Source organism: Crinia signifera, chromosome 6, assembly GCF_055691185.1.
Source record: "Crinia signifera chromosome 6, ASM5569118v1, whole genome shotgun sequence".
Lineage (NCBI taxonomy): Eukaryota > Metazoa > Chordata > Amphibia > Anura > Myobatrachidae > Crinia > Crinia signifera.
In genome coordinates this window covers 193,559,757-193,569,787 of record NC_139222.1, presented here as the reverse complement: position 1 = coordinate 193,569,787, position 10,031 = coordinate 193,559,757, and positions in this window count along the sequence as shown.

Below are 10,031 nucleotides of genomic sequence, written 5' to 3'. Positions count from 1 at the left end.
CCAGAAAATGGACACACCACAATCACATTTCCTGGCTCCCCAAACCAGCTGCACAATGTATAACCAGATTTTTTTGTTTTGTTGACAACTCATCTGTCTAACCAGGGTCTCTGTTTTGGTTTCCTGCGGTTTTGCAACGTGAGCCCCACCTTGGGCACCAAATGTTAAAAGGAATAACATACACTGAATATAGAATAAGTCTGGGTCTTTATTTTGTAGCAGGTAAACAGCATACCAGGTTCACAACTCTGCAAACACGGTTACAGCATTGCAGGGTTTATACAGATTTCACAGTCAGGGTACACTCCAAAGCACCTAATATTACATTACCGTCCTTTCACTCAGCTGCTGTTCAGCATTGGGAGCACCCTGGACACACATAACAGAAAGCCACAGGTGATGCTAATCAGCCAAACCTTGATCACATTAGTTTAACACCTTGACTGGTAGGTTTTGCCAGGGTAGGTTTGGAAGGGTAGGTTTGTCCTGCCCAAGCAAAACCCACCACAGGGCTGTGGGCCACCGCCCCCATCGCTCCCCCCTCATCTCTGCTTCAGCAATCATACGCCGAAGCTCCAGGGACCTGCCACAGCCCCAGTACCAGGAACTCTGGTTCTCGTGCTGCTCGCATATGCCACTTACCGGCATGCTGGTGCATACCCTCCAACATATGAATGTTTGAAATCGGTACACATTCGGAAAGGGGCGTGGCCAGTAATAAAGAGGCATGACTATGCTAATAATAAAGGGGCGTGTCTGTTGGTACCCCCCTTTCCGAATGCGTACTGGGCAATAATATATATATATATATATAGATAATATATATAGCTGTGTCCGGCATGTACCCACCTATAGCATGGCAGGGGGTAACACATACTTGGTACTCTATCTCCCGGGTGGCCCCCTTCCTCATGGGCTGGAAGAAGCACTCCCGCTGCCCGGCCCGGGATGGTGAGGGTGAAGTCATTGTCCACAGATGGAAGGTGGCAACGCAGTGCTGGTCGGCCGGTGTGCCATGCCAGCAGGAGAGTGATCAGTGCTGCCTGCCCCATGCCAGCCCGCCGCGCTGCCCAAGCTGTTTCGCCTCCTGCTGCTGGTACACAACTAACTGCACACAGGTAGCATGTGCTGCTGTGCCTCTCCCACGGCGGGGAGCTTTCGCCAATCACAGCCTCACCCTGCCGCCACATACCTGCGAGACCCTGGCCGCGCTAGTTTTCTCACTGGTCCGCTCCCAGTCCCTGCTGCTTGCCTCTACTGAACTACAGCCCCCAAAGTTCACCTCGCACAGAATGACCTTTCGGGCCTTTCCTGGAGAAGAGGAGCCGTCTGAATTTTTTAAAACCGGTACAATCGGTACATTCTGATACAGGGCGGGATGTTGTAACATCCGCGCCCATTATCGCCGGCTACCGCATTATTAATAACGGCATATGCTGTAATATATGCCGTTATTAACGCAAGGGACAGCTCTTGCGATAAGAGCTGTCACTTGCGATGCGGTGCCGGCACTGGACTTCCGGGTCTGTGACCCGTGAGTCCATCTGCGCCTGCGTAGACCCCAGCACCGGCCGCAGGGCACGCTGGGAGGGATCCGTGACGGATCCCTCAAACAGCGCTGCGGTGAGAAGCCCATAGGCTTCTGCAGGGATTCGCCAGCTTTTGCTGGCGATTCCCTCCGCAGCGCTGGCACTGCGGAGGGGGCATATAGCATATAGAAATGCGGTAAAAACCCCGAAAACGGGGTTTTTACCGCATTTCTGCTTTACAGAATCTCCCCCTTAGCCGGTACAGACTGTTAAAAAACGGTACTGTATCGGCTAAATCGGTACAGTTGGAGGGTATGCTGGTGTACTCTGCGCTGCAGATCAACCACTGTTGTGCTCTGCAGTCCCTGGCATGATGTCTCTGTATCACAAATCCTGTTCTGTGTATGTTGCTGTAGCAAGTCACATGATCCAGGTAAAACTCAATGCATACTTCCTGGTTCTGTGTGCAGCTGCTGCTGCTGCAAGCTGCTGACAATCAGCAATCACCTGGAGGAATATAAGCCAGCTTCCCAGAGTTCTCCTTGCCTTGAACAGATGTTCATTCTGCTCCCTGTGTGGTTACCCCAGAGACAGAGAGTTCCCAGGCTCCAGGCTATCCAGTGCTCCCAGCGATTCCACCTTCAGTGTCGTGCTGCTGCTGATCTACCAGTTGCTCCAGCTACCCCCAGCAGAGGTCACCGCTGGCCCTGGCTAGCTATCCCCGCTAGCTCCCAGGCTAGACATCCATATTGGCTCCCAGGCCAATCTCCTGCTATTGCTCAGCATCAGTGACTATCACCAACTTTATTCATGACTGTCGACAGTACTGTTTACCCCTGGGTTGACTATCCAATACTGCAGTCTCCATCAACAGTTACCACCAGTGTCCAGATTGTGTCGACATCCCAGGTCGACCACCAGCTATTGAGTTTTCCAGAGACTTTTACCAGTGTCCCGACTGTCGACATCCCAGGTTGCTCCAAGGCTTCCAGGCCGTCAACTGCCTGTGTAGGCTTCCAGGCTGTCAACTGCCCATGTCGGCTCCCAGGTCGTCGACACTCCTACGGCTCCCAGGCTGACAACCATCATTGGCTCCCAGGCCGTCGACACTCACCTACGGTTCCCAGGCCGTCAACAAGTATCTCTCTGGCTCAAAGGCCGTCAACACTTCTACTGACTCCCAGGTCATCTCCAAGTATCACCGACTCCCAGGTTGTCCCCAAGTATCTCCGGCTCCCAGGCCGTTGACACTTCTACCAGCTCCCAGGTTGTCTCCAAGTATCTCCGGCTCCAAGGTCGTCTCCAAGTATCTCCGGCTCCCAGGTTGTCCCCAAGTATCTCCGGCTCCCAGGCCGTTGACACTTCTACCAGCTCCCAGGTTGTCTCCAAGTATCTCCGGCTCCCAGGTCGTCTCCAAGTATCTCCGGCTCCCAGGTTGTCTCCAAGTATCTCCGGCTCCCAGGTCGTCTCCAAGTATCTCCGGCTCCCAGGTCGTCTCCAAGTATCTCCGGCTCCCATGTCGTCTCCAAGTATCTCCGGCTCCCAGGTCGTCTCCAAGTATCTCCGGCTCCCAGGTCGTCTCCAAGTATCTCCGGCTCCCAGGTCGTCTCCAAGTATCTCCGGCTCCCAGGTCGTCTCCAAGTATCTCCGGCTCTCAGACTGCTACCTGTCATGCCCCTGTGTTTCCCAGTGTCCCCAGTGTTGCTATACAGCATTCAGTGCCATCGATCCATCACAGATGGTTAAAGTATTCCATTATAATCATCGCTCTGCAATCTCCTGAGAATCACTCCTGCCTGTCACAGAGGAACTCGGGCAGAGGGCCGTGACCTGGCCGCCAGTTGCAGCGAAGTCCATATCCCCTTGCGGGGGTCACTGGTGAAAATCACTGACAGCTAAGACTCCGCACCTCTGTCTTAAAGTCTCGCCAATCATCTGTGCCTCCCGCAGGATATCACCAGTGCATCCTAGTGCAGGGATATAGGTGGGCAGCTGACATCCGGCTATGTCAGCTGTCCGCCCCCCACACGTGCATCAAGGCCGCATTACCATACGTACGCCCAGCGTTTTCATGGGAACGCCCATGATACGGGGGGCGTACGCATATGGTAATGAGCCCAAACAGCCCTTCACGCCCCTCTCCACCCCCTGCTCGGACGATTCTGACTGATCATTTTCTGCACTGAACTCACTTCGTGTCCGAACGTGCGACGCATTCGCACATGCACAGATACGCCTCGGCACATGCGCAAATACCAAACATCGGCTGGCCGGCTGAACACGGAGCCGTCCGAGTTGTAGGCCCTTAGTCCTACAACTCTTATTCATCTCTATGGGAAAGCTTTGTTGTGGAAACTACATGGCAATATTTGTTGTTCTCCTGATGAAGTGTATCTTATTATACCCTTTCAAAAATAAAATGAGTTTAAGGTCCTTGCAATTTGGCAGAAAACTCATTTGCAAGAGCTCATTATTCTTTAATTGCAAACATCCTGGGGCATTTTATTCTGACAATTTGAAGTGTCTGCAAACAGTAATGTTGGTTGGCTATATGGATTTGTAGAAGTACGTTTAATTATGCACATTGTTGCCCATTCCTCCACCTAGTACACGCTGTGCAAAGTATGGCAAGAGTAGGGATTTTAATTCAACGAAGGACTACCATTTACTCAGATACAGCGCTAGTCATTGGCGTTTCTATAATGGATTCAATGTATGAGGTGCACAGTGGCTACTTGGTGAAGGGGGGCCCACATCACACAGTGTGCACCTATCTTTTATTATTTACGCATCTGGAGTCCCACATCAGTCACTGCAGCCACAGCAAAACTCACAGCTGAAATGCCCACAGCTCATGAGCAGTAGTGAAATTTCTCTCAGGCACCATGTTTCCGAAGACCTCCACGTGTGCAGCAGACTATGGCATACTGCACTGTAGAGAGGAGGAGGCCTACCCAGAGTCTGCACACAGGCCCACTCCACTGTTAAAATACACATGTCTCTAGTACTTGGTGATCAGGGAGGGAGCCGGTAGCTATGTTTGTTCCATCAAGAGTTTTCCAATAGACCTAAAAGGGAAGGGATACAGAAAAGAAAAGAGGTGGGGGAGAGAATCAAGAATCACAGTTTTTAACATTGTGAAAATTGCAATATTTAGTATCAATCAAGAATTCTAAATTACAAACATTGGCTCATTCCTGCCGTTTAGACCATTTTGACAATAGGGAAAAGACAGGGGAGCAATAAGGGGTGCCCAGCGTTTCCATCAGGAAAGCATGCTGAATATTACATAGGATTTTATGAAGAGGTGGTAGGTACAGTATCTAATTTTGCACCATTGCAGTCCTAGCGGCTAATAATATATGGTGGTAATCCCAATAGTGGTCAGGTAAATATACTAACCTCTCCCTGCCACCCTCCTAACCCTAACCATCTCTCTCCACACCCTAACCCTAACCGCTCCCCGACCATTACAATCATGCTGTGGTTCAACTTTTACCCCAAAGGCGAGCAACAAAGCTTATTAGGGGAATGGAGAATTTCAGATACGGGGAGAGATTAAGCAATTTGGGACTATTTACATTAGAAAAGAGACGTTTAAGGGGGGACATGCTCAACATGTACAAGTATATCAAGGGCCAATATAAGGAACTGTCACACACCCTCTTTTCTACTAGAAAGGAATCTAGGACGCGAGGGCATGAGTATAGATTAGAAGAAAAAAGATTTCATTCAGCTAGTAGAAAGAATTTCTTTACGGTCAGAACAGTCAAACTCTGGAACTCTCTTCCCAGAGAGGTGGTAACGGCTGGCTCATTAAATGCGTTCAAGGCAAAGTTGGACAAACATTTACTGGAGAAAAACATCCATGGGTACAAATAAGAAATATAAATTGTCTGTAAAATACCAGAACCTACCAAATCAGCAATGGATATCTATACCAGGTTGAACTAGATGGACGCAAGTCTTTTTTCAGCCTTACCTACTATGTAACTATGTAACTAAAGTGAATACCAAAACTGTATAGGGTACTTTTGTTTTTTAATATATATCTCAAGATTGAATCAATTCCACATTCAAATCAGGTGATCAAACTGGAGATTGCAAAATCACAGCTGAATTTTTTTGATTTGCAGTTAGTATCTACTATTTTCAGTAATCCTGGCCCCCACCTGTTCTGTCCTCTAACACGTCTGGTTTTATGGAAATTATTTTAGTAATTAGGAAAAATAAATTTCTATTAACACTACTTTAGTGATATCATGTTAGCAGCAATGTAGGTGAAATCTTTGAAAAAGTGCTGTGGCCATATGTGGAAAAATGTAGCACTGATTGGACATAAACAGGAATATATTGCGGCATCTAACATATCAGTGAGGTATATATTTCTATGAGCTCTTTGCAACACAAAGAAGAACCACAATTCTCTACAAAAGTTTAAAAAACAACTGAAATAAGATCACAGAATCTCTGTCCGTTAAACCTACACTACCCAACAAGAAATCTGGCAAGTCTCCTGCTGTATATTCTGCTGTACACTTGATACTTTGATGTTTTTTTCTCCAATGCAATTATCAACCACATAGGGGGGTATTCAAATGTTTACTTTTGGGCGTCATTTTTTCCCCACCTTTCGAATTCCCACATCTGACGTCTTTTGAAGTGATGGTCGGGTGTTTTTTTCTTTAGACGTCTAATCTGTTGTAGTTGTCTTAATTATCACGCCCATTTATTCCCCTTTTTTAATCTCAACGCCATTTTATCTCTTTTTTTTAATATCACAGATTGCAGATATTTTATTTGCGTGCCATTTTATTCCCCATTTTGTTCCACCCTTTTTAGCACTATTGTGTTTAGCCCCACCCTGCAAGTCTATTTAGCTGCAGCACTGCATTTTCTGAGGAGTAGCGGCCTGCATGACAAGTTTTGCAAGAATGGTTTTCCGGGTGTTAGGTAAATATATTTTTTTAATTTTTATCTGCCTTTTCCCCATTGCTACCCATAGGCTGCCAACAAGTATACCCTGTCCTCTGCCTGGCCATACAAGTTTGTTTGTTATAATAGCACCCACCCCTGTTAAGCAGACATGAACAAGCGGGTGGCATATTCAGGGAGCCGCCGGGAAAGACAAAGAGCAGAGGACGTGCACCGCAGCCTGCCACCCACAGGAGAGAAGACAAGCCGCTGCGCTGTGCAGGGAGCTGGAGCCTGCCATTGACCCAGCAGGGTGATCCATCTGTCATGCATACACTTTTGGGAGTTGGGGGGGCGGGAGGTTTTTCCGGTATACGGTACGGTCATTAGGTCGACACTATTAAGGTCGACATGCATTGGGTCGACCACTGAATGTCTTAGGTCGACAGGGTGTAGGTCGACACATAGAAAAGATCGACACAATGGGAAAGTCGACCGTCAAAATGAGGTTTCCATGTTTTTCTGAGCCGACGTGCCAACAGGAGGTATTTAATGCCCTACCATCCACTAGACCATGGAGGGAGAACATAAAACTCTTCCAAGTGTAGTGAGGCACCGAGCCTGAAGCATGGGAGGGGGCGCAGTGCACTTTTACGGTGTCCATGTCAACTGTGTCGACATTAGGGACAAGAAAACGTGAAAACCCATCTTGTATTTTTGACTATCGACATTTCCATTGTCGACCTAATACTTGTGTTGACCTTTTGACCCTGTCAACCTTAGCCATGTCAACCTTTTTCACGTGTCGACATAAGCCCTGTTGACCTTTCAGTGGTCGACCCAATGCATGTATGCCATACAATGGCATACAATGCGATGCGATTTATACTTTAATAGCACTCCCGATCATTTCAAGGGCAAATCGGGTCCCATCGCATCGCATCAGTGGCGTAACTATCGTCCTGCAGCCCCCGCGGTGGCGGGGAGGCGCTGAGGGTATGTGGGCGCCGGGGGGGCTGCGAGATGATAGTTGCCTTCTGCCGCCGTACCGTGCACCACCGGGTCCCAGCTCTCCCGAGTCCCGGCAGCCGCAGCGCTGTTCTAGTACAAAAAGGTGACACTTGGAAAATGGCTGCCCCCATACCGCAGACAGTTTTTCGTCTGCAGTATGGGGGCAGCCATTTTCTAAGTGTCACTTTTTCATTAGCAGCAGTAACGGGAGAGCCGCCCGGGACCCGGCGCAGATGGATGCGGCCAGCCGGCCAGAGGTAACGCACACACGCGCACACACACACACACACATACATACAAACACACACACAGAAACACAACCCCCCCTCCCCACCGCCGTACCACGGCTCCCCTCCGCTCCGTTTTTTTTTACAGGGGGGCGCCTCCTGACTTGTCGGCAGGGGGGCGCCGAAAATCTAGTTACGCCGCTGCATCGCATACCATTCAATAGGGCATGCGATGCGATGAGATGGGCGCCCAGATAATACACAAGTACCCCTTTGTGTCTCAGCTAGCATGGGGATGAAACAATGCAAAATATAACATACTGTAGGGATTTCTCAGGAATAGATGAGAAAGTGGACAGGATGTATGGAAATAATGCTGCTGCTACTGCATACACACGGATCCCCATATGTATTAAAGAGGGATAAGATAAGAGCTCAATGGAATATGTGTGTAGTGGATGTTATACTGGGTCACTGTGTTATGGAATAATCTGAACGTGGCTAATGTAATGTGAAATACTATGTATGGCAGCGCAATGTTAAGGAATATGGAGGAAAACTGGAGGAACTTCAGTAAGTTGTAAAGTCGGACATAATATAAACAGTGGACACTACAATGTAGCATAATATATACTGTGGGCACTTTGATGTTTCATAATGTGAACTGGGGACACTGTGGCATAAAGTGAACTTGGGCACTACTGTGATACAGAAAAATGAAGTAGGGCACTAATATGGGACATAAAATGAACTGCTTTGCTTCACTAGTATGCTTTTCACAACGTACCGGTGAACTACTATAGGGTGTAAATTGGAATAGGGCACTACTATGGGACATAAAAAGAGCAGCCATGAAGTGTACTCTTCTCTAGAAGCATTGGGATAGGGTCCAGTGGCGTAACTATCGCCCGCAGCCCCCGCTGTGGCGGGGAGGCGCTTGGAAGGTGAGGGCGCCAGGGGGCTGCGGGGCTATTGTTACCCATCCCGCTGCGTCTGCCATGGGACCTTTCGCCTGCTCTCCGGCTCCCTGCTCTCCCGGCTCCGTCTGCAATAAAAAATGTGAAACACAGAAAATGGCTGCCCCCTGAATGCAGACCGTTTTTGAGGATGCTAGAGGAGGCGGAGGCCTCCTCTAGCATCCTTAAAAACGGTCTGCTGTATGGGGGCAGCCATTTTCGGAGTGACATGTTTTTTATGACAGCAGGAGCCGGGAGAGCAGGGAGATTGATTCGCCGGTGGAAGGTCCCGGGGCAGACGCAGCGGCACTACGTGGAACGGTAAGGGGGTTGGGGGGGGGTCGAGCTGGGGGGGTCGGGGTTGAGCTGGGGGAGGGGCGTGCAAAAGAGTTGTGGCGGGGGGGAGATTTTTTCAAGGTTACGCCACTGATGGGGTCCCTTCAAAATATTGCCATGGGGCCTATAGATTTCTGGCTATGCCACTGGGGAAGGTATATCAAGTGAATGTATGTATATTTTCATCCACTGGTAATACAAATAACCATATACTTCCATGATGACTCTACAAATATCATAAAGAGACAGGTATTTTATTTTCAGAATGAAAGCAAAGGAAAGATGAGTAGGGCGCCAGCTGAGTAACCAAGAGGCCTTGAAACAGATATTACTTTTCCTTTCAGGAGAATTAGGTCACATACTATTGTATTATGGACAAAGAGATAATGATATTCATAACCCTTGCACAGATGCAGCTACATAACTCTGAAACAGCAGTGATGCAGGCTACACTCGGGCAGAAGAGCTTCATAGTTATTATTATTATTATTATAATTTTATTTATAGTGCAATGAATCAGAAGAAGAAATACTATACATGTAATAAAGACAGGATTGGGTTATATGTCAGGTATGTACTGTATGCAATCTACTCTCAGGTCAGGATACATAGAATAGAGCTATAATAACAGGTCAATGCAGTGGCCCATCTGATGACTAGTATATATTGCAGCAGAGCCCCATCTGATGACTAGTATATATTGCAGCAGAGCCCCATCTGATGACTAGTATATATTTCAAGGCCCTTAAACTCACTAGCGGGTATCCCCACAGGCCACACCCCAAGACCATCACATAAAACCATAACTTAGCTTAACTTATCTATAAACTTATCTAAAATAAAAACACGGACACAAGTGCTGGCGTTTCAAACAGACTGTCAAAATTTATTTTGACAAGCAACTAGGTATAACTGTAAAAATGGTGGCGGCACCAAAGAACGGTCATTATAGGAAAGTGGGGTTTAAAGATGTTCATGCATACCATCGCTGGGATTACTCTCCCCACACAACCATCGTGGCAGATGGTAAATGGCCATCCCCCGTGCAGAAGCGTGGC